This window comes from Aethalodelphis obliquidens, unplaced genomic scaffold (genome assembly GCF_003676395.1).
Source record: "Aethalodelphis obliquidens isolate GAN/ISIS:26980383/991018 unplaced genomic scaffold, ASM367639v1 scaffold18, whole genome shotgun sequence".
Taxonomy (NCBI): domain Eukaryota; kingdom Metazoa; phylum Chordata; class Mammalia; order Artiodactyla; family Delphinidae; genus Aethalodelphis; species Aethalodelphis obliquidens.
Window position 1 is genome coordinate 1828237 of NW_020837962.1, and position 26420 is coordinate 1854656.

The 26420-nt window shown below is 39.8% G+C and overlaps 1 protein-coding gene across 6 annotated transcripts in view; it reads right to left on the minus strand.

Annotated features, from left to right (window-relative positions):
• MRTFB (myocardin related transcription factor B) overlaps window positions 1-26420 on the minus strand; it is a 281537-nt gene that overhangs the window by 140700 nt on the left and 114417 nt on the right. The window contains exon 1 of one of the 6 annotated variants that reach the window (XM_027117343.1): window positions 6003-6071. The exons of the other annotated variants lie outside the window; for them this stretch is intronic. The gene's annotated coding sequence lies outside the window, so the exon portion shown is untranslated. Of the gene's footprint in view, window positions 1-6002; window positions 6072-26420 lie in introns of those variants that run through there. 6 annotated transcript variants of the gene reach the window in all.

The following is a 26420-nucleotide window of genomic DNA, read 5'->3' on the forward strand; positions in this document are numbered from 1 at the left end:
AACACTCTCCACAGTGAGACATTCTGAAGCATTGTAACTAACATTTACGTAAAGAATGTTTCTGAAATATTCATTGTAATCCATCTATAAATAAAAATATGAATTAGCAAAAGTTTAAAACACATGTGGCTTTTAAATTACTATCTAAAAAGACACAAAGAACTAGAAAATTTTATTTGTTCCCCAAGTAAAACACCCAAAACCCAAGTCTTTTTAGCTTGAACAACTGCATTTTCCAAGTTTATTCAAAATGAGTGATTCTCAGAGAATAAGCACTGATTGGAGGATTAATTTTAAGCTGAGATGATTTCCATATTTATCAAATACTGGGTTAAAAAACTAGTTTTGTTAAACCATAAATTAGCCTTTGATCTAAATGCTAAGAAGTAAATATTTATAAACAGATTAAACAAATGTTTACTTAACAGATAAAAAATATACTGTACTCCTATTTCTAAGGCAGGGAGAGGAGGTAGAAGGGAAGAGGAGGAAGGGAAGAAGGAAAGAGAAAAACAGAGAAAGAAAGGGGAAGAGAAAGGGCCATTAAAAGAAGGGCAGTCTCTTCTTGCTGTTTTCTAGCTCTTTACACTTCTTGGTATTAGAAATCAGTAAATTTGAATTTAAATTTAAACAAAGATATTAAACAAAGTATTGTAAAATACATGAAGAAAGATGAAGTTTAATTTACTTGTCCAAGCTATCTTGACTAGTTAAGTAGCAGAGCTGGGACTATGAGTCCTCCTCTGTATGAGTCCCCCTAACTTATAATCTAGTTCTTTGGTTCCTAATTAATCCCAAGAGAAACCCTCTTGTCTGAGGCAACCATGCCAGATAGTAAGTTGGTAAACTGAAAAACTCAGTTAAATAGAGGAGTCATTACAACTGATACACATAAATCTTAAGACATTTTCTTTTAAGTTAGAATGCAGAAATGTCCATGTGTTTGCCAGTATTCCAACACAGGGTCAAGGCCATCTCTTTGCAGATGTGTCAGCTCTCTGGCACAAACCACCACTATCTATGACTCCTAGTTTCCATTTCTTTAAAGTAGAACAAAAATTTAAAGGATTTTGAGCACAGCGTGTGTCTATATTTTTACAATTCTGAACCCAATTTATTTAGTTTCTCGCCCACACCCAATTCAATAGTATTAAGTAACATGGCTTTGTGGTCCCAGACACTTAACATTTTTGCATTCATAGTTCATCCGTTTACATAATATTTAGTTAAACTGCATAATTATGATTACTACCATTACTGGCATAAACATATTTAGGAATAAACACAGCTGACTTTTGGTTAGTTAGTGAGAGCAGAAATGCATCACCACACTTCAGTGTCACCCCCTCATCACGCCCATTCAGTGTGTCCTGGGACAAAGGGGTTGGAGAAGGCTGGTCATCCCTCAAGCCAACCAAGTTTAGGATGGATAAGACAGGTTCCACCCCGAAACATTTTAAAATTGATGTTGATGCCAAGGGCACTTCAAATTGGAAACCTGATCTTTTTAAGTTTTCTGGAGTCTATTAATACAAATTACTTCATAGATATTATTTCATTACTGTCTAACTTCATGCAAAATGCGTTAATATTGTACTCTGAGACAACAGTTCAGAGTACATACCAAATAAATGTTAATATTCAGAGTTTTATAACAGTACTCTAGCAGATAGTACAATTATACTTAAGTTTCTAATGCCGTTAAATACGAAATAATCTATTCTCAGTGTATCACAGTCCTTTCAAAATACTTGTGAATTCTTCTCTCCATTAAACGCACTTTGGCATACATGACAAAACAGCAATTTCAATCAGCTGTGAAACAACAGTTGTGGATAAGTGTTTTGTTGTTGTTGTTAATTGAGATATAATTCACATAACATAAAATTCACCATTTTAATGTGTAGAATTCAGTGATTTTTAGTACAGTCACAAGGTATGCAACCATCACTATCTTATTCCAGAACATTTCATCATATCTAAAAGAAATCCCACCCCCATTAGTAGTCACTTGCCAGCCAGGAAGTGACTACCCACCCCCAGCCCTTGCTACCACTCACCTACTTTCTTGTCTCTATGTATTTGCCTATTCTAGACATTTCACTCAAATAGTTTTACTTCCTTTCCAATCTGGATGACTTTATTTCTTTTCTGGCATTCTTTCCCTGGCTAGACACTCTGTACAATGTTGAATAGAAGTGGCAAGAGTGGATATCCTTTCTTGTCTCTAATCCAAGTGGGAAGGCTTTCAGTCTTTCACCATTAGTACGATGCTAGCTGTAGGTGTTTCACAGATGCCCTTTATCAGGCTGGGAAAGTTCTCTTTTATTCCTAATATTTTGGGTGTTTTTATCACAAAAGGGTGTTGGATTTTGTCAAATGCTTTTTCTGTATTCATTAATTGTGGGTTTCCCACCTCTTTATTCTGCTATATAGTGTATTACATTAATTTTTATATGTTAAATCAATTTTGCATTCTTGTGATAAATCCACTTGGCCGTGGTATATAATCCTTTTTATAAGCTGCTGGATTTGGGCTGTTAGTGTTTTGTTGAAGATTTTTACATTATATTTAGAAGGCATATAGTCTAATTTTCTTTTCATGTGCTGTCTTTAACTGGTTTTGGTATCAATGTAATACTGGCCTCAAAGAATGAGTTGAATGTTTTCTTGTCTTCTATTTTTTGGAGGAGTTTACAAAGAATTGGAGTTAATTCTTCTTTAAATTGGTGGAGCCATCTGGTTCTGGGTTTTTCTTTTTGGGAAGTTGTATGATTACTCATTCAATTTCTTTGCTATAGGTCTATTTCAGATTTTCTGATTCTTCTTGAGTCAGTTTTGGTAGTTTGCATCTTTCTAGAAATTGGTCCGTTTCATCTGGGTTGTCTAATTTGTTGACATGCAACTGTTCATAGTATCCCCTTATAATCCTTTTTATTTCTATAACATCAGTAGTAATGTCCCCACTTTCATTCCTGATTTTGGTAATTTGAATCTTTTCTCTTTTTTTCTTAGTCTAACTAAAGCTTTGTCCCCTTTTTTTAATCTATTCAAAAAACCTACTTTTGGGGCTTCCCTGATGGCGCAGTGGTTGGGGGTCCGCCTGCCGATGCAGGGGACATGGGTTTGTGCCCCGGTCCAGGAGAATCCCACATGCCGTGGAGCAGCTGGGCCCGTGGGCCATGGCCGCTGGGCCTGTGCGTCCAGAGCCTGTGCTCCGCAACGGGAGAGGCCACAACAGTGAGAGGTCCGCGTACCGCAAAAAAACAAAAACAAAACCAAAAACCTACTTTTGGCTTCACTGATTTTCTCTGTTTTCTTTATTATTTAGTTCTGCTCTAATCTTTATTATTTCCTTCCTTCTGCTTGCCTTGGGTCTAGTTTGTTCTTCTCTTCTAGTTTTGTTAAGGTGGCAAGTTAGGTTATTGATTTCAGTTTTTTGGAAAAGATATTCTTAAATTTCCAAACTTTTCACAAAGTGATACAATATACATCTTAATGCACAGTATCCACATTATCCTTACAATGTGTGGTATTCATAAATTTCAAAAAGCACTTATTATGTTCAAACTAGTTAAGCTTAAACGTTCCCAGAAGCATTTCTACAACACCAGAGTATAAGAGGACGAAAATCGCTTCAGATATCAGAACCACCATACCCTGTGCACACCTCGCCACCTTCTGAACATACCCAATGACGAAAATGTCTCATTCCTCCACAAGCAGTCCTTTTCATCTCAGAGAATTCTACCACAATGCCCTTCCTCACACTGAAAGGAAACCATCACTGCAGTAGGTTGTAGTTTCAAAAAGAAGACATGACACTATCTTCAACCCTACATATTCTTCTTACAATGTGACTTCGGCATTCTTCTCATCAAAAGGTGGGGACTAAGCTGCCTCTGCTTGAATTTGTGCTAGTCTGTGCTACAGGGTAAGGGATGTTACATGACTTACAAGATTAGGTCATAATAGGTCTGCCTAGGTCTCTTGGAATATTCATCTTTGGAGCTGCTGAGATGCCACATAAGCCATCTGACTGCCCTGAGGCTGCTATACGGTGAGAAAACCAAAACTAGCCCATGACTAAGCTGAAGTGAAGAGACAGACAGAGATGCCCAGCCAATCACCAGCTACTTCAGCCACCTTCCCTTGCTGTTGCAGTTTCAGCCACTGTCTGACTGCAACCAAAACAGAAACCAAGCCAGAACTGCCCAGCTGAACCCTCCTCAAATCCCTGATCCACAGAGGTCATAGAAGATATAAGTAATTGTTGTGGGTTTCAGCCACTAAGTTTTGGGGTGATGTGCTACACAACAATAGTAACTGGAATACTGACTCTAGGCAACATGTACTCCTTAATCCCAGAGTCTACATCTGGGATCATGAAGACTAAGTCCAATTAATTTTTCAACACTGGAAATACTAAAGAAAATCATAGTTGATTCTCAGTCTTCTGTGAGCTTATTAAATCATTTGACAATTTTATTTTAAATCATGGTTTCACTTTTCACAGTTCTGGTCATACTAGCCTGGATTAGTTAAGAGACAGTTTATCTACATTTTCTTAATTATGAGACCCAGAACTATATCCAGTCCTCCATTGACGGTATACATGAACTGTTGAGAAATGTAGGAAGACTGTGTCACTCACTAGCGAGGCTTTTATTAATTTGGTGTGAGTTCCTATGTATAAACTTTGAATAAAATCCTTTTCCACAGGAAATGGTATAGTACAGGATATCAGTTAAGAGTTAAGGTTTTGGAATTAGACAAATACGGAGACAAAATTCAGCACTATCACTAAGAAGCTATATGACCTTCAGTAAAGTGTATAACCTCAATAAAGCTTAATTCTTCATTTATAAATTGGGGTCATAGTACCCAACTCATGGGATTATGACAAAGGTTAAACGTAAGCACACGAGTAGCTACTGTTGTAATGTTTTCTCCAATCACAATGCTCCTCATCCTCTTCCTGTTGAACTGATTTTTTTGTCTGTTTTGATCCAAGGTCAGGGCCTCACATTGATCTCTATTAAAGTAGCTCTTATTATATACAGCCCATTGCTTCACTCACTTATGATCTTTTACACAAATAACTGTTTATAGAAGATGTAGTGGAAGAAAAAACCCCATTGATGATAGCAACAAAAAGATAAAATATCTAGAAATAAATGTAACTGGGAATGTATAAAATCTTTATAAGGAAAATGTTAAAACATGACTGAAGAACTCCAGAGAAGACTTGAAGAACTAGAGTGTATTATATTATTGGATAGGAAGACTCAGCATCACAAAGATGTCTGTTCTACTTAATTCAACTTATAAAATTTAAATGATTGAAATAAAAATACAAAAAAGATTATTTTTCCTTCGGAAGTGGGGTGGGGAACCTAGACAAGTTAATTCTAAAGCCCTTATGGAAAAGAAAAAAAACAAAACAAAACAAGCAGAAGTTGTCTGGAAAACCAATGAAAAAGAGGAGTGCTACTAGATCTAGCATATATTAAAATATATTACAATACCTCAATGATTAAAACAGTATGATATTAGTATACAAAGTGAGAGACAGGAAGACAAATGATACAGAAGAGAATGTCTAAAAGTTAGATACATATATGCATAGAAATTTATTATATAATGAAGTTGGAATTGCAAATTAGAGTTAAAAACACGGACCTTTTGAAGAAAGGTACTGGGATAACTGAAAAAGTTATCTTTTGGGGGAAAAAAAAGTTAGAACCAAACCTAACATAGTTCAGCAGGATAAATGGCTCATGAATCAGAGATTTAAAGGTTAAAATATGAGACGAAAAAGGTTATAGAAGAAAATATGGGAAGTCCTCCATAGCCTTGGAGTTGGGAAAACCTTTCCATCACTCCAGCTCCTAAAGCCATAAAAAAAGATGGATAAATTATATACGCATATGTATTTATATGTATATTCATATAAACTTTACATGCCAAGAAAACCATAAACAAGATGAAAAGTGACTTACCAGGAAGTCTGTATTTGCAACTTACAATACACAGAAATAAGCTCCTACAAACAGAAAAGGAAAAGATCGATAATCGAGATTTTTAAATGAGCAAAGAATATGAATAAAGCTCAGAGAAAAGGAATGTTCTTTTAAAATATGACAAGATGCCCAACCCTCCTCACAAAGAAAGAAATGTTAAAATTACCACGAGAAACCGATTTCATTTAGATTGGCAAAATTCTGAAAGTTTAAGAACACAGATTGGCAAGACTGGGCCTTACCTCATAAATTAGAGGAATATAAAATGGTACAACCTTTACGGATAAAAATTTGTCAACATCTATTAAAATTACAAATGCACTAACTCTTTGACCTAGCAATTTATCGTCTGGGAATTTACATGTTCAAAATGAAACTGTAGGTGGGACTTCTAGAATGGCAGAGAAAAGAGCTCAGCAAATCCTGTCTCTAACGGCAATGATAAAACAAGACAAAATTGCCAAAAACAACCTTTTCAAAACTCCAGAAATTGATGAAAGGCATATACCAAATGGAGAAGCATTTATTCAATAAAAAAACTACTGAATCTTCATTTAAAAAAAAATATTCTGTGGCATTTTGCAAATCACATCTATTTGGTAAGGAGCTCACTGCATCCAGAATATAAAGGATTTAACATTCAAAATAAAAGACAAAAAAATTCCAATTTAAAAATGGGCAAAATATTTGAATAAGCATTTCACAAAAGATATACAAATGCCTGATAAACACATGAAAAGATGATTAGTATCATCAGTCACTAGGGAAAATGCAATTAAAACCACAATGAGATACCACTTGACACTAGAATGGCTACAGTAAAAAAGACAGACAATAAAAAATGTTGGCAAGGACGTGGATGGAGAAACAGGAACCTTCACACAGTGCTGGTGAGAATGTAAAATGATACAGCTACTTTGGAAAACCATTTCATTTGGTAGTTCCTTAAAGTGTTAAATATAATTTTACCATGGGGGCTTCCCTGGTGGCGCAGTGGTTGGGAGTCCGCCTGCCGATGCAGGGGACACGGGTTTGTGCCCCGGTCTGGGAAGATCCCACATGCCGCGGAGCGGCTGCGCCCGTGAGCCATGGCCGCTGAGCCTGCGCGTCCAGAGCCTGTGCTCCGCAACGGGAGAGGCCACAACAGTGAGAGGCCCGCGTACCGCAAAAAAAAAAAAAAAAGGTAATTTTACCATGATCCAGCAATTCCACTCCTCATTATCTAACCAAGAGAAATGAAAACATAAAATCCACACAAAGATTTGTAAACAAGCGTTTATAGCAGCATTATGCATAATAGCTCAAAACTATAAACAACTCAAATGTCCATTAATTAGTGAATGGATTAACAAAATGTGGTATATCCCAATGGAATATTATTTGGCCACCAAAAAAAAGGAAAGAAATACTGATATAACACAAACAAAACCAAAAAACGTTATGCTAAGTGGAAGAAGCCAGATGTCAAAGAACACATGTTGTATGATTCCATTTATATGAAATTTCCAGAAAAAACAAATCTGTAGAGGCAGAAAACAGATGAGTGGTTTTCTAGGGTTGGAGATGGGAATAGGGATTAACTGTAAATGGTCAAAGATTTCTTTTTGGTGTGATGAAATGTAAAATCAGATTGTAGTGATGGTTGCCCAACTCTGTAAATTTACCAAAAACCATTAAAGTTTACACTTTTACACAAGTGAATCTTATGGTATGTAAATGATACCTCAATAAGGCTGCTTTCAAAAAGTATTGTAATCTGTGTGTGAATGCTTATAGGAGCTTTATTGATAATTGCCAAAAACTGGAAACAACCCAAACATCCTTCAGTTTGAATGGAATAAAACACTGTGGTGCATGTGTATCACAGAACACCACCGAGCAATAACAGGGATGAGCCACTGACAACTGCAACAATTCAGGCAGAATCTCAGATGTGTTATGCTAAGTCAAAGAAGCCACCCTCAGAGGGCTTCAGTACAGGGACGCTGCAAGAAAGCCAAAGCTACCGGTACAGAGAATGGATCCCTGGCTGCCAGGAGTGGGGCTGATACCAAAGAGGAAAACAAGGGAGTTTCAGGGGGATGGAACTGTTCTGTATCTTGACTGTGGGTGTGGTTACACGACCCTATATATTTGTCAAAAATCAGAACTGTACGTCAGAAACATTGACATATGTGTATATTAAAAATAAATTCAGTGATGCTGTATAAGATTATTCATTGCAGCATGATTTTTAATAGCAACCAATCAGAAACAACTCCAGTCAAGAGCAACAGGAAACGGGTTAAATAAATTACTGTACATCCATACAATATAATACGACACAGTTGTAAGAAAGAATGAGAAGCTCTCCGGGTAATAGAGATGTGGAAAGATATCTGATTTATTGGTAAGTGAAACAGTGAATTAGAAAAAGAGAAAAAGAATATAAACACATTCATTTTTGCTAAAAAGAAACTCTGAATGAAGACACAAGAAAGCAGTAGAGCCGTTTTCAACTATGTGAGTGAGTGTGAATGGGGTGTGCAATGCGGTGGCTGCTGCCAGAGGTGAGAGTGGTTTTTAGTATTGTTTTATTATTATCTTTGAACATGTGAATGTAAAAAGGAAACAAATCAAAACAAAGAATTTTGTGAATATTGTTCCATCCTCCAATATATACATACTCTCATCGCTGTGTCAACCGAAATTTGTTTGCCTTTTGTATATTCTTCTTAGTCAGTGATTAAAATATTGAATTGAAGAGAACTAGGGAAGTCCTTGCAATAAACTAATAAAAATCTTTCTTAAATTAATGTTAATCCATTACCACGCACGATCCCGACTTCATGAGTTGCAATGAAGCTTAACTGTGGGCGAGTTATTTAACTTCCCTAAACTTCTTTGTAAAATGGGTGTAAACGATATCTCCCTTGCGGGGTGCAAATTAAACAAGGCAATATATGTCAAGTGCTTGGAATCGTGCTTGGCACTGAGCAGGCATTCAATAATTGCTCATTGCCTTCGTTTTTAGTTATGGTTGCTTCCTGGCTGATGCATTCATCTAACCGTCACAGCATTCAGCTCGTATTTCATGAGAGACCTTGTCACACAAGACCTGTGGTGGTGAAAGCTTTCTTCTGTTTGCTGGGCTGCCTGGGTTCAAATTCCAGCTCCGAAATTTTCTAGCTGGTGGGCAAACCACTTAAACTTCCAAAGCCACAGGATCTTTAGTTTAAAATGGGGGTGGCAACGGTACTTCTTTCACAGGATTAAAGGGAGAACTGAATGGAGTTGAGGTGCAGAGCAGAGCTTTGAGCACATAGTAAGTAGTCAATAAATATTAGAAATTGGTACTATTATTTTGTCTACCACATTCCTGGTTCCCTACTATGTGAAATAACATAAGAAATATTGCAATTATTATCTGAATTTCGTAAGAACTTCATGCTAAATCTCATTTCTAGCTTCTCTTGACCTTCTAATTATACTTCAAACTTCCAAATAAAAAAAGTTTATTCCTACCAACTCTTCTGACGCACATACACACACAAACATTCTGATGAATAAATGATAATAGGGTTTTTAAATTTCCCTAACACAGGCATAATACAGGCTAGCTCTAAAAGTAACAGAGGTTGAAATCAATATTCATATTTTGTATTGTTTTCTCTAATATTTGAGATTTACCAGGCTTTGGATTTCTAGATACTTGGCAATATAACATGGCTATATATATATATATATATATATATATATATATATATATATACACAAATTTTTTTCTTAAAGAAAAAACGAAAAAAAACTAGGTACCCAAACTAATCTTGGTGATTACAAGAATTTCCCAGAGTCGTCGTGTTTTTTTAAGTACCATCAGTAAAATAAAAGCTGTCTATGTACTTTTATTCCTTATAACACTGTTATCTCTTTAGCTGTTTCCTAAAGTAGCCAGAAAAGTTCAGGATTTAGAATTTAGTCCTTGAAAGTAATTGTTTAGGGCTACAATTTCTGTACTGGAAATGACTAAACCAATGCAGGGGAAGGAGCTTGGGTTTCTGTGTTCCGCAAGCCCTTTGTTTTTCAAGCAGCATTATTTTAATTATTTCCTATAAATATATCACTGTCCTTAAGAAAAATATTTTTCAGATAAAGATTAAAAATCTTTAATCATCACTTGGAAATGACCTCAGCATACTACAAACCTTCTAAAACAGATTTAGTGCATGAAAACCCATTTGCCAAATAAGAAAAGCAACTATTACATGGAATTTCATTAATCAAATTATTTTAAGAAGAAAAAGACTTTAAGAGTTTTTATCAGATGAGCGGCAACAGAGTATTTTCAGAAAATTGTGGGAGATATGGTAAAAAATCAAAACAACAACAACAAAAAACCTGCCATCTGGAGAGAACTGAGGTGTTAGCCAGAGAGGGATTCTGCTTACCCTCACCCACCCCTACTGCTGCCCTCAACTCCTCTGAGGTTCCCCCTCCAAGCTGCCCCTGTTGGCTGACATAACCATTCTTTCTTCGCCAGGCCAGGATTTCCATTAAACCTTGGGTAGGAATTAAGATTTCCTTTCGAATCCAAGAGAGACCTGGAACCCCAAGTATTTATCCCCAATGGAATTCGGACCATGAAGCAAAGATGGCCTTTCTGGAAGGGCTGGGCAGAGGGTGTGCCAGGTACGGCTGTTACATACACCTGCCCCCAGGTAGAGGCAGCTGCCCTCGCCGACGTATCTGAGGTAGACAGCAGTGAGCAGACACCCCTGTTAGCACGACATATAGTCTCTTTCTCCTTAGCACACTGCACGGTTAAAGACTGTCAACCTTAAATGGTCCTGGAGGCTGCAGGTAAGTGATTCTAGAGAGGTCTTTACCTGAACTGCTAAGGGGATTCCAGTAAGTACCAAAATACAAAACAAAAGGCAGATTTCTCAGTTTTGAACAACTCAAGCCCATGCACACCAGCAAAGTACTCAAAGAACACAAGGCGGGGGCGGGGGGGCAACAGGGAAAAGTGTAGTTATTTTTTAAATATTTATAGAGAAAAACTGAAAATAATCTATTGACCATCAGTAGGTTAAATAAATATTGGTACATTCATTTCACTGAAATTATGCTATAACAAAATAAAAACCACATAGAGCTATACAAACTGAAAAGGGAAAATGTCTATGATTGATATATATATATATATATATATATATATATATATAATTAAGTAGAAAAACGTGGCTACTGAACAGAATGGATTATGTGTGCAGAGAACACATACAGAGCAGTCAAGAGGAAGAATGGGGCAGGTAAGGAGAGTGGCATGTAGGCTGCAGCCAAGGGCAGGCAGGGAGAGTATGTGTAAGGCAGGCTGAATGCCAAAGAAACAGAGAAGGTGAGAGGAGAAGAGATGGGGCAGGAGACAAAGAAAGAGAAGAAATGGGCAGGAGGCAAAGAGAGACCAAGTGATGCACAGGGACAGACATGGAAGTATACACTCTAAATGGCTATTGCTCTGAGTGTCCCATACAGTGGCCACTAGCCACATGTGTCTATTTAAATTTAAAATCGTTAAAATTCAATAAAACTAAAAATTCAGTTCTGCAGTCACACCAGTCACATTTCAGGTGCTCAGCAGCCACATGTGATTCAGGGCTACTGTCCTGGCAGCACAGGACAGAACGTCCCCATCACTGCACAAAGTTCTACTGGGTAGTGCTGTTCTATATGCTTTGGTATTGTGTAAGTTTTTTAATAGTGAGTGTGTTGTACTTTTCTAGTCTGCGAAGAAAATAAAGATATTTCCACTTTGGGAAAAAAACAGGTTTTGGGTTTTTTTCCTCATTCTGTACCTCTTTTAATAGTTATTTTTCAAACACCACAGAAGCACCAGAGGTTTCATAAGGGCTTAATGACCTTTATTCTGCCCATTTTCTCCAAGTTATTTGATTCTTACTAATTCAGTTCTACTTAACAAGAGTTCAGATGCCACCAAAAGAAGGAAGACAACGACATATATTTGGAACATCGTGACATTGCTCTCGTTCTCTAAAATCTAAAAAAGGTTATGTTACTCATTCTTAGTAGAAGCAAGCACAGTTGACAGAAAACCCTCTGCAGTTTAGACAAACATTTTAAATTGAAAGTTTTCTTCAAAAGAATAATAGCACTTAAAAATAGTATTCTTTTTTTTTTCTGATTCAATTGAGTACAAAGTAGAGAAGAAAAAAGAAAACCAGCCTGAAGCTTAAAAAAAAAAAAAGTGCCACTTTAACTGAAAGAGAATGGCAATGCTAAGAATCAGTTTTCAACTGAAGGCTGTAACATCAAAGTGGTGAATGTTCATAATAACCAGTTCCTCAGGGCTTTCTCATGTGATAGAAGCTTGAAGCATCTGGTGAGGTTTTAAGCAGGTAACATTTTTAAAGAAAAGTTAATAGAAAGGTCTCCAGAAAAAAACATAAGGCACATAGACAAGTTTGTGGGGAATGCACAGGTAATACCATTTTGAGACCCTGAGTGCCCTCTGAAAAACCACTGACGGCTGCTGGAAGATTGCAGCCCCAGTCCCTGCTGGGATCCCCGTCATATCCAGTAACCCACTGGGTCCCACGGCAGATCTAATCTGTGCCCTGGAAGTTCTCCTCAAAACCCTCCACAGATCACATCCACCTACTTTCCTAATGCAACCACCCACTAGCCTATCACCAGACCTTAAATTCCAATCATAACCATCTATTCAAGGTTCTTACCACAGGGTCATGCATAATATATAAAGATATAAAGCCACAGTAATTAAGACAGTGTAGAAGTGACACATGGCTATACTAAGGACCAGTGGAGCAGAGCCCATGCATAGTGAGCGATCTGGATACAAACAAACAATCTGGATACAGAAGACAAAGTGGCATAACAAACCAGTGGGGGAGAAGACGGACTCTGCAATCAGAGACGCTGGCCCGTGCAACTAGTTTATATTCACATGGAAAATTGTTCCCTATCTCATACCCACACACAAATAAATTCCATGTGGATTAGACTTATGCTGAAGAGCAGAACTCTTCTTTTGGAAGAAAATACGGTAGGATCTCTTTACGACCCCAAAGTACTCAGAGTACAGAGGAATTTATTAAACATGGTATAAAAAGTACCAACCATACATGAACAGACGAATAAGCATGACTTGATTAAAATGTAAAACTTGTACCCAACAAAGCACACCATAAAGAAAGTGGAAAGATAAGCCACTGGGAGAACATATTTGAAATGCAAAGTATCAACTAAGATAAATAGCCAGAATATATAAAGTACTAAAGATATACAAGGCGGAAAAAATCAAACCAATAAAAAAAACACAAGTCACAAAAGAGAAAAAAAGAAACATACAAGTCACAAAAGAGGCAACTGAAACAGCCAAATAAACATTAAGAAATGATGCTCAAACACACCAGAAATCAAGGAAATGCACTATTTCAAATTAGCAAAAATGTCAAAGTCTGGCAATGCCAAGGCTTGGCAAGGATACAGAGCAACAGGAACTCTCAGACAGTGCTGTTAGGGGCTGAAATTTGTACAACTACACTGGGGAATTATCTGGCAACATCTAGTGAAGTCAAGGATGCACATGCCCTATGCACCAGCAATGCTACCTCTAGGTACAAACCCTAGAGAAGGTCTTAAATATGCTCAAGAAGACATGTTCACAGTAACACTGTTTAATAGCAAAGCATGAAAATAACCAAAACTTCCACTGACAGAGAAGGAATAAACTATAGTACAATCCTGGAATACCATAGAGCAAAAAGGAAGAATTACTGCTACACACTTCTACACAGATATAGCTCATACATAATGTTAAATGAAAACTCAAGTTGCGGAAATATATACACAAGATCCACAAACTACATACACTGTTTATTAACACATATGCATGTAATGTTAAGTAGAAAGCCAAGCATGGGAATGACACACACCCATTTCAGGATGATGGTTCTCTGCATAAGGAAGATGGGGAAATGTCAGCTGGGAGGGTACACAGGAAGCATCAAATGCGATACACGTGCAATATTTTATTTTATATCGTCTTAAGCTTTTAATGTAAAGCAAAGGTAGCAAAATGTTGAAATTTGACTAAGTTGTTTAAAGATTATATTATTCTCTACACTGTTCTGTATTCATGAAATATTTCAAAAGCATGAAGTAACTTGTATTTTAAAGAAAGAGAAAAAGCAGCAGAGGCTGAAATTTATCAAAATGGTTGTCTTCTGATATTGAGCCCCTGGCTATGGATAACTTTTCTTCTTTCCTTCTTAGTTTTCCATATTTTCTAATTTTCTTCCCATAAGGTCAACCCAGATACTTCTAGTCCAATTTATTCTCTCCCTTCTTACTCCCCAAACCAACACCGTACTTTGTTGCTCCTTTGGTACAGACTTGGTATTGTAGTATGCACTGTCTCCTGCACTGGAATATGGGTTCTTGGAGGGTCCATCACATGCATTCTCATTTTTACAAAAATTATGTACTGAATGCCTACAATGCACCAGATACCATGCCAGGAGCTACGGAAGGATAAATGAACAAAACCTACGCTGTTCCTTCCTCCATAGAGTTTATAGTCTCAAAGAATAGAAACATTAAACATAGAAAAAAACTACTGATGTATAATTAAAAACTGCGAGTAATACTATGAAGGAAAAGAATAGGCGCCACGGGACCACATAATAGAAAGGCCTAATGTAATTTACACTGGATATAGGAGAAATAGCAGTATGCCAGGAAGGGAGGGGTGGAAGGGCCTCCAGACCCACTAGTGTCTTTCCTACTAGCCTGAAGCAATGATGGCGGGGGTTGCTTCTGACCCATAGCTGTGCCCCCTACTTTCATGGTGCTTTAACAAATGCTTCTTGGTTGGTTCTAAGAAGCCTCTGAGCAATCAGGAGATTCTGTGCCTATAGCTCTAACGCAAGCAAGAAGTCCTTGGGGGATGGCCCAAAAGGCAAAAGAAGCAGTCGTCCAAAGAGGCAGAACAGAGTCTGAGCCCACTGTGCGGTAGCTCAGTTCCTCAGAAAGCACCTGCCATATATTCTCTCATCCTCCTGTCCTGAAAGAGCTAACCTTTCTCTTCAACCTTCCAGCCACCCATCCCCTTCCCTGCCCAGTACCTTCATCCCCTAGTTACTCAATTCAATACATTTAAGTGGACCTACGTGTGCCAAGCTAGGTTTATGAAGGTCCACACAAGCATAGCCTCTGCCTCAAAGAGCTTTCCTTCTAGACCAGTGGATCGACTGGGGGTGACTGTGTCCCCCGGAGGACATTTAACAATGCCTGAAGACATTTCTGGTGGTCACGTGGGGCGGAAGGGAGAGGGTGCTACTGGAATCCAGGGGGTAGAGTCCAGGGATGCTGCTAAACAGCCTATATGAGGCTCGAGGACAGCCCCTCCACAACAAAGAATTATCTGGCCCAAATGTCAGTAATGCCCAGGTAGAGAGACCTGGTGCAGGTTACTTAGAACCACGTCTATAAGTTGACTGCTAAAGCAGGGCAAATGTCAGAGAACGATGGCCAGAGGCCAAGCAGGTCGAGTGTCAGAGGCCTAGGAGAATATTAAACACCAGGTGTTAAAAAAAAAAAAAAAAAGTCAATAGTGCCGAGGTTAGACAGGTGTATTTTTACAAAATGTCAATAGTGTTGAGGTTGAGAAACCTGCTCCAGAGAATTAGCAGCATTATTACATCACAATGCAACAGGAGTACAAGGTGTACAAGTGTACACCTTGTGTACAAGGTGTACAAGGAGTACAAGTACAAGGAGTACAAGTACAAGTGTACACCTTGTGTACAAGGTGTACAAGGAGTACAAGTACGAAGGTGAGGAGGTATCTAGTATAGAACCAGGGGTAAGAAAGATTTCCTTGAAAGTGACATCTAGTTCAAAACCTGAAAAACAGAGTTAAGTATGGGATGAAAGGACAGAAGCAGGATAAAGCAGCTTCCAGACAGAAGGTACAGCCAGTAGGCAAGGGACCATGGAATAGAAGAAAAATGTTCATTTGATGGGAACATGGGGAGTGGCTATGGAAGTGCTGAGGAGATAAACGGGCCCAGATCATACTGAGCTTGCGTGACGGGTTAAGAAATGCAGACGTTATCTTTAGGGCAATAAGAAGCCACCGCAAGGATTTACAGAGGAGGGATATGGAAGAAACTTGCTTTCGGACAACCGCCCCAGGGAACGAACTGCTAGGGAACCGAGTAGGAGGGGCTCCTGTGGTTCAGGTGACAGAGGCGTGGCTTTGACCGCATGGTGGTTCTGAGGGCGGAGGGAGGCACTAGGGATGCTCACACACAGGCTGTGATGTGCACCTATCACAGTCCTCACCATTCCAGAGCCCTCGAATTCCAAAGCTAAGTTTTCTGCAATTCATCTGTGGCCCAACCTACCCAGAATTATGTGGCAGCAACACCAGAACCTGAACTGACTTGAAGCTATTTATAGTACATTTATCCTATTTAATGTGAATGTTTCAAGGCAGAGGATTAATGTTTGACTGCAGGATGCTGCCCCAGACCTCACTGGGTAGCATAGTCACTTTTTAAAATTCAAAGAAGTCTGTATTCCAAAATGCAGCTGGACCCAAGGGTTTAAGATAAGGGATTGTGGACCTCTATACAAGGTGCTGAATAAACTTTTGTCAAACTACATGAAATTAGGCAAAGTAGGTTACTGAATTATTATTTGTTCAAAGTATTTTTCTAAAAACAGTATGAAACTTCCAGATACCACATATATACATACACATAATTTGGCATGTGATCCTAGCAGAGTCACAGTAGTGGGATTTGGGGAAAGAACTTAAAAAAATTATTTCACAAAAACTTATTTACTTCACAATTCCTCCTCCTGGAATTGCTGCACAGAAGGAAGAGTAGGTATTATCAGTAGCAAGAACCAGATCTCCCTTTTAGTAGAATAATTCCAAGTAAAGCCAGTTGGAAGTTAAAAGAGACTTGAGGTCGCCTTCCTAATCGCCGTTAGCACAGCCGCAAACACATCAGTAACTTGCCTGACACTTGCTTGATAAAGGAGACCTGGCTGTTTTGTACTTGGGCTGAGTACTGCAAATACGAACAGCTGTGTCAAGTGGTCAGAGGCCACGGCTGCAGGGGCAAGGAGGCACTCACTCTCGTTCATTCATTCCTTCATTCAACACACGTCTGTGAAGAGGTTTCTGTGTGCCCGGCACTGTTTGTTCTAGATGCTGGGGATACAGCGTTCATGAGACCCCTCAGAGGTTATGGATTCTACAGGGGCACACGGACATGAAGCACACAATTACAATCAGGTGTAAAAAGTTATGATGGGAAAGCATAATGACAATATACAGCAGAGGGACCAAATGTAGTAGGAAGAAAAGAATCTAGAAAGACCTCTCTGAGCAAGTGATATTGAAGCTAAGACGTAAAGGATAATTAAAAATTATCTAAAGGGATCTAAAGAGAGTAAGAAATTGAACTGAAGCAAACCAGAAAATTGGAGAAAACCAGAGAATAGAAGACAATAATGCCTGAACTCAGAGACTGCAGCCTCGAGTGTAGGCTCGAAAGAAGCTATTACCCTGAAAAAATCCTACTGGAAATTGGACTACATTTTCTGATGTTCTGGAAGGTACTTTGCACTTAAAGATAGAATAAATGTGGGAAGTGGGGTTTAAAATACTTAAACATTTATTTTATGCTTATTTAGACTAAAGGAAAACAACCCTTCTATGTAATAAAATACACTTAAAATGCACTTCCAACAGATAAATTGAATAGTTGTATATTGGAACATTTAGAACACTTACAGTGAGTTTGAATAATAAATTAGGTCATCAGCAATATGCTGCCAACTCTGTAAAGCACTATGGTCTGGCACGGTATTTTAAAATAATAAATTTACCAGAAACATAATTGAGATATTCAGATGTCAACTGAGAAGGCTTTGGCAACGTTAAAGGTTCCAACCACAAATACATCAGTGTAAGTCATGTTACATTTTGAACCTATGACAGTTTGAAAAGCAACTGCTTGTATTCTACCCCAAAGACCCGAAGGAACCAGCCATCAATAGTAGCTATTTTTATTGAGAGACTCATTATTCCAGGCCAGAGTACCAGAGTTTTAAAAACTAGTGTTAGTACATTTTCGTTCTATCTGTGTAATACTTTTTATCCTAAAAAAAATTCAAGAGATTTACTAAACCAAAGGCACTCACATTTGACTAGATACACCTGGGAGAATTTGGGGGAAAAAATCAAGCTTGATGTAAGAGGAGGCAATAATAACTCACAACTGTTACTCAGTATCTTTGTGGGTATTCTTTTTTTTTTAAAACCATCTCCTCCCCAGTTTTTGTTAGGGTCATCTACTGACCACCCAGACACTCCTAAATTCCTTGCTGACTGGGCCTGATTTGTATTTTTTCTTTCTATGTAATCTCTGCCATCATGCTAGAGGAGCTGGAATTCCCTCTAATTATCCACTGTCCCAGTAATTCAATTTCCTCAACAACAGGAACCTTCCCATTCTCTCCAACCTCCCACAAGAACAATCACATCCTAGACCCATCTTAGAACCTGAATTCTGGAAAAACCTCCTGTGATGACACTGTTTCCTTGTGCCTCCTGTACCTGTCCCATCACCCCTCCTTTCATCCATCCATCCATCCATCCAACCATTCATTCATTCTACATTCAACTACTGTTCACTAAATATCTGCCTTTTGCCAAGTTCTGTTCTAGGTACAGGTGGAAAAGCAGTATTAAAAATTAAAATATAACAACCCATATAGAAATCTTTGCCATCATGGAATATACAAATAAGTAAATAAGTAAAATATGTGCTGTCAAGTAGTGATAAATGCTGTAGAGGAAAACAGAAAGGCAGGGAAAGGGGTGTGAGTGCTTGGCAAGAGGACACCGTTTCCAACAGGGTGGTCAGAGATGCCCCAAGAAGGAGACAGCTGAATGACCTAGCCCTGAAGGAGGTGAGGGTCAGGCTACAAAGCGTGCCCTGAGTAAGATGGGGATGAGAACACCGGCTTCTACTGTAAAACCACAGCTCTGGCTGCTGGGCTGAGAGCAGACCCGGGAGGAGTGAGAGGAGAAGCAGGAGACCTGGATGCCACCTGGCCTTGCTGCAGCTCTTTCACGTGGTGCTGGCTGTCCCTCCCACAGCCCTGGCGCTACTGGGCTGGAGGCAAGGTGGCATCACCCTGGTCATCACTGTGGTTTCCAAACCATTCTCTCCCTCCTCCCTAAGTCTCTCGGCTTTGAATGTCATATCATGAGACTCTGTCGCGACTACCGTGGCTGCTGTCCAACAATTCATCTTTCCTCAGCCACCTGTCCCCACGATCATTCGCCAAACCAGGACTTAGCCTCTGGCATCACAATTTCTGGCACCTACCCTCTGACTACCACCTCTCAGATTCCCAGCTCACTTTCTTTCAAATGCTGGATCCAACAATCCGTTCACCTCCTGGGGCCTCCACGCCACTGACCCCACCACCATTTTACTGCCCCTCATACCTTGATGGTCTCTCCCCTCCTCTACGTCACGGTCGGGCACTCAGCTCCACTACTTCTTTGCGCCTGCTCAGCAGACCCTCAGTGCTGCTTAAACCCATGCCACACCCACTCCACACTCGCCCCTGAACAGGGAAAAACCGATGGGCGGGAGGGAAGCCGAAAGCCAGTGGAGCAGCGCCCTTGGGCAGGTGAGAGGATGGCATCCTGTACAGAAGGAATGCCTTCGACGTGAGTGGAGAACTGCACGCACGGTGAGGGGGGAAGGCTGGGTGCGGGGCACACATCTGACGGGTGCAGATTCGGCAGGAAAAGGTTGAGGATGTTCTCTTATGGCTGCTTCTCAGTGAATGGGAGTGAGGCCATTAAGTGACTGTGAGGCAAGGAAAGAGGTGTTAGAGGATTGAGAAAAGGAGCAACTAGCAGAGTGAGAGAACGAACACATGTGGCACATCCCTGAGGCTGCAGCTCCTCCCTCTGCTAAGTTAACCAGCCCCTCTGCCCTCACTTGTCTCTGCATCCAGCCCAGAACTGGGTGCAGGGCAGCAGAGGGATAGAGCCACTTCAACAATTATAATATCCAAGTCAGGGTTTCCCCATGTAGATCCCTAAAACCAAGCACTGCTGAACAAATTCAGAAAACGAAATGAGTCCATCACAAACTCATGATAATTCTGGATTCACGTTTTTCAGTAAATACTGTATTCACCTCTGGTAAGGCCCATCCCAAAGCCCAAGACAGGTGGTGGTTTTCTACTTTCTTCAAGTCCCTAGCTTCACGCCCCCCACCCCCGCCCCCATCACTCAGCAGATGAACCTGGCTTCTATTCTACTGAAGGCAAAGGCCACTTGATGGACGTGAGCTTCTTTAAAATTTCCTTTCCCTATGACTGAAAATCTGTGCATGTTTAACCTCTACCTGTCCTTCCCCCTGGCTCCTGAATGTTCTTTCCTTCATGCTATGGCTAAACCACCTCTCTCTCTACCACTCCCATCTCCAAGCTACTGAGCCTTATTCAGTTACCCTACCTTTCTTGCATCTTGAATTTGTTAAATGTATAGGTTATGAAAAGAAAAAAGTATTCCAGATGAAAGAAACAAAATAAACAAGTTATACAGGCAGGAGAGAGTACGGAATGCTTATGAAAACAGTGCTAAAACCAGTCTTATTACATAGTGGGGTGTGTTGGAAAGTGGTAGAAAACAAAGTTAGATGGATAGGGTGAGACAAGATTAGAGTATCTTACCACAGAGTGTCAGGCTGATGATTTCTAAACGAGAAAATGCTCATGATGAAAGTAGGATTTAAGGGAGATAAGACCCACAGCATGGGATGGGATGGTTTGGGATGGGAAAGGAGGGATTTACACTTGGACCAGAAATAGGATGGGGGTTGGAGGAAAGGAGGGCGAAAGGCAAGAGTGTGAGGCAAACATCCTGACGAGCATGGTGAGAGCCTAGTCAAATTCGGAGGCAGTGAGAAAGATGAAAAGAAAAAAGACATTTTTCAGAGAGAAATGAACAGAACCTGGTGACTGACTGCGTACTGTGGAACAATTTCAACCCAAATTCCAGGAGAGGGGCTGTGTAACTGTCACAAGATGGAAGACACGGTGCTACACTGGTGAAGTTCTTAGAATGACAGCATTTGGAAGCTGGTTTGGAGGCTGGGAGGGGCCAGGACTTCTGAGATCATGGGATTCAGCTCCCTCACTTTACACGTGAGGAAGCAGAGGCCCAAGGAAGTGAAGTGATTTGTCTGAAGTCACAAAACTAGTCAGTCGCTGACAGAGTTGGGACTGGACCCCTGTCTCCTGTCTGCCTCCGGAGCTCCTTCCATGACAGCCCTTCCTATTTGCCCACTGAGACCCTTGGTGCCACACTTCACTGACAAATACTACACGATGGAACTAGCCACCTGGCTCTGGCCTCTGCAAATATCCAACCAGAGCTTCAAAGCTGCTGGACTGACTCCATCCAGGACCTTCCTGAAGATAAGCCTGCCTTGTCCTTTCGTGGGGAGCCCAGCTCAGGCACTGTTTTTAACTTTGTAGTAAGTCTCAGGGCAACAGAGTAACTAAGACACAAGCCCTACTCTAAGGGTCATTAAAATGATTTTGAGAGTAAAGGGCAAACCATACTGACCCTTATTGTTTCCTTCTTCCCCTCCTATTCTGATTCAGTAACAGAATTTCAGACCCTGTTTGCCTCATCCGTGATGGAAATCTTGGCAAAGACCAGAATTTATGTTTGTTATTCCTCATACTGTCAGTGCACAGAACTCTGCTGATAACAAAATGTAGCCATAATATTTCTAGCAAGGCTTCTACATATTTTCCCAGACAATTAGTAAAACTGGAGTTTCTAGGTAATTTGCTAGTGAACTTTGAGCCTTGACAGAAGTTAACATGAATAGAGCTTCCAGTGCTTTATGTAAGCCAAGCACAATTACTACAAAAATACAGACAAGTTGGCGATCTCATTTCTTCTGTGTCAAGAAGAACTTTCACAAGCTACCACGGACTTCAGCAAGCAGATACTTATCCGCACTAAAGCAGATATTTAGAGTGGACTGCCTGAACTAACTGAAGTCAACAGATAAAGCGGAATAATTTTACAGCAGAATTATTTAGTATTGTTTATTTTTCTCCTCTTGCTACTGCACAGAGTGCAACGAAAAAATTTTTAAAAAGAAATTTAAAAAACGATAAAATACGCCAAATCCTTCTTTGGGAAAACAGTGACAATTGTGTGTTTTCAAGGACAGATTTTCAAAGTACTAGTCCCTGCAGTGATGACAGTATTGAGATTAAAATGTACACAATTCAGGTATCAAACATGGCCCCTTGCTTTGTTTATGCTTGCTCCTGACTATTTCCTCATACTATTCGTTTTGGAATTTATTTTCTTACCACATGCTTTGAGCATCTCAAAAGCTTAAACTGAGTACATCTGTTTGCTTCGCAGCTTCAAGACATGCCCTTTGTGACTAAGTGGCAGGTGCTGTTCAGTTTATTTTCATGCACGTAAACGAAGCCCTTGAACTTGGAGTGAGGAAAAGCACTCAGCTTAAAGTTTAGAAAGGAAGGAACTACAGAACAGCTTCCTTTAGAACAGCCTGCTTTTTCAGCTTCCTGTATGAAAACAGTATTGTATTTTTATAGAAATTGCAAAGAAACAATGAAGAAATTATATTTAAGCCTTTAGACAGTTAAGCTGCAAACCCTTTAAACAATTTCTTCCAATAATTTTGATATTTAAATCAAGCCAGGAACAGAAAAAGAAACTAATAAAATAGAAATGTGGTACACAGTTCTACAATCCATTAAAATGTATTATACATATTTCAGATTACTGTAAGGACTTCACATTTTCTTATAGTAAAGAACAGACATTAAGACTCTTGGCTTTAAAAGTCCCAAATATCAAGCTACTGTAGTACTTGGTAGAGATGACGGGACAAAGCTGTGCTTTGTTGGTGTAGTTGCTGCTATTGTTGTTATGAAACTTTTGACTGAAACACACAAGCACACATACACACACCAAGTTTATTATTAAACACAGCTTTTCAGACTCTAACTGAAGGAGAGATAATTGAGTATTCTCTTTAAAAATAAAAATAAACGGGTTCAAAATCTTGAATCTTAGGGGAGACAGAAGTAGCCCCCCCGCCTCAGGGTACAGGCCTTAAATGTTGTCTCCCAAACTTCTATGAAGTGGCCAAGTCACCCACGGTGCCTTGCTTCCATGGCCGTCTCTCTCACACGGATTTCAACAGTCAACGTACACAGCCAGAAAGCCGTTTATGCAGTCCATCAGCTCTAAGTTCCCTCTGTGCGTAATTCAGTATGTTACTACTGTGCATTTAGGAATTTTTATGAAGGGCTGTTAAATGAACTCAAGCTTATAATGAAATTCAACCTCCCATCCTCACAGTATTCTTTTCTGAATATTAACCTTTCATCATATTCAGATATTCAAGATTCAAGTGTGTTAATAGGATTCCAAACACTTGGACTATGTACGAAAGAGCAATACAGACATGCGACACTATAGATACTATGGTTCCCTGGATATCCTTTAACCTGCCCCAGTCCTACCCCTTCATAACACCCAACATCAGGGTCAGCAGTTATTTCAAATCCAGGGCTCAGAGAAGCATATGGCCCTCGTCAAGGAGACTGAAGCCAGTGGACAGCAGCTGGACTCACTGTAAGCTTCCACTCGGGAAGCACTGCAGCTCACTGCTGTGCCCTGGACCCCCTGAAGTAAAGGGGTGCCTGGAGGAGAGGCAGTGGTGGCAGATGTTTGGAATGAGAGCTCAGGGCATCCTGTCTCTGCCTGGAATCAGACACTTGGAGAGGACAACAAAGGAAAGTGTGTCTTGTAGAGTTCCCAAAGTCCCCTGCTATGCCCTCTCTTTGGTGTACTTTGCCACTAACCTTCCTGCACCTTCCTCTCCAGTAACTGCACCCCATGTGCAATACACTTACCTGTTTACCTTTGTCTTTTCACCTGCCCGTAAGATTCTAAGGTCACTGAGGTGAGGAGCTCTCATCTTTTCATCTCTGTGTTTATCCCTTGTTTCTAGCAGAGCAGATGGTGCAAGGCAGTTTGCTCTTGAACTTTTTGTCGGGAGTTGTTAGAGACCAAAACGAAGTCCGACTTCTGGCAATGTTCACCCCCACCTCAACTGCACCCACCTCCTATTCTATACTTAGCACTCATTCCTATATCTGATCAAAAACTACTATCAGCAGAGGATACAATAAGTCCCTTCATTCTAAAAGAAAGATGACAGATATGTGGTTGACCTCTCAAGTGGCCCTGCAAAATGATGGAATTTCAATTACCCAGATGTGAATGGGAGAGAGAATCTAGGCGGCAGCTCTGGAATCACATCATGGGGGCAACTGCTTCCCTCTTACATCCAGCAGGTCCACCACACAGAAAAGTTTTTCTTTTTTTCTGAGTCATTGTTAACTTTGGTTCTGCCTAACTACTATCTCTATCCTCTGTGCTCTCTCTGGTAACTATGCCTATACCCCCTTGAAGAGTAAGTGGGCCACATAAGTAACTATACAAGCAGACCTCGGAGGTACTGCAGGTTCAGTTCCAGACTACCATGAGAAAGCGAATATCGCCATAAAGCGAGCCTCACGAGTCTTTTGGTTCCCCAGTATGTATAACGTTTATGTTTATACTATAGTCTATTAAGTACATACTAACATTATGTCTAAAAAAATGTACATACCTTAATTTAAAAAATATTTTATTGCTAAAAAATGCTAACCATCATTTCAGCCTTCAGTGAGTCAAAATAACATCAAAGATGATTGATCACAGATCACCGTAACAAATATATAATAATGAAAAACTGTGAAATATTATGAGAATTACCAAAATGCGACACAGACACTAAGTAAGCAAAGGCTGTTGAAAAAATTGCACCAATAGACTTGCTCGACGCAGGGTGGCCACAAACCTTCGGTCTGTAAAAAAATGCATCATCTGCGAAGTGCAATGAAGTGAAGTGCAGTAAAACAAGAGATGCTTGTACTTTAATTAATATACTGAACATGTGCACAGACAGCCATATAGTACAGTTCAGTGTGCACTCGCTTTCTGTCAGATTTTCCCATTTTCATTCTCAGCTTAATTGGACACTGCCTGAGGATAGGAGCTATGCACACTTCCCCACATGGAGTCCCAGCCCAGTGCGGAGCACTCGGTCACTACTCAACGGGACACTACGGACAGGCAAGCGTAGACACAGAACCTTCAGTAACAAAAAGCATTCAAAATTGCCAGACGGCTAGCATGAACATTGACAATGTTGACGCTGTTAAACAGCAATTCACGTTTACCTAGAGCTTACTAAACGCCAAACTCTGAACTATGCCCTATTCACAAATAGTCTCTCGTTTCATCCTCACAAGGTCTAGAGAGGTTAAATACCTTGGAGTTGCAGTCAAGTGGGGCAGCTGGCTGGCTGACTCCAGAGTCTACATTCAACTGGCTCATGAATTCAAAAATTTAAGACTCCCCAAATATTTACTAACAGTATGTATAGTGATTAAAAACAAACAAACAACTCTTCACCTCTTAGCCTCTATCCAGGCAGTTCCTTTGTGGGAACACAATCCTCATCCCACCTCCCTGTCTACCAGGAAACTCCACACATCCTTAAAGTTACCTCAGGTACTCCCTTCAGCAGCCCTCCTGTTGCACCTTGCACACACCAACGTTCTGTCAGTGGTCCTGCTCTGGTCCATGTGGCTGTTTACTATTTCCCTACAAGAATCTGAGCTTCTCAAAGCTGAGAACCTTGTCCTCCCAGCTGTGTACCCGGGTCTCCCACACAGTACCTTCCACAGAGCAAGTGTGTGGTCAATATTTGTTCTTGAAATAGTTGTAGGAGTAGCATTAAGATTCTTAGTTTTCAACATCTATCTTTCACAGCAGATCTGTATAGAGATCTACATCATAAATTTCAACTCAATAATTTAAATGTGATTCCATAGCAACTAGGCAAAGTACATCTTACAATACTGGGAAAAGCAAGTTCTAACTTGAGGTTCAACTCACTGAAATACTTCAGTCATCTGCTTTTGTTCTTAGTATGAAGAGAGAGAATGACAGCTTTTAACTTTCTGTAACTTCCTCTCTAGGAACACTCTAGCTTTACCACTAACAATAAATCAAAACAATTTTTCAAACATAACTAGACTATAATTTCCATAAACAAAGGGACAGAATCTTATTACTTCATAAATCTAAAATATCTATTCAAGAACAGTACGCCTAATCAGGCCAGGGCTGTATTTCAGACTCCCACAGAC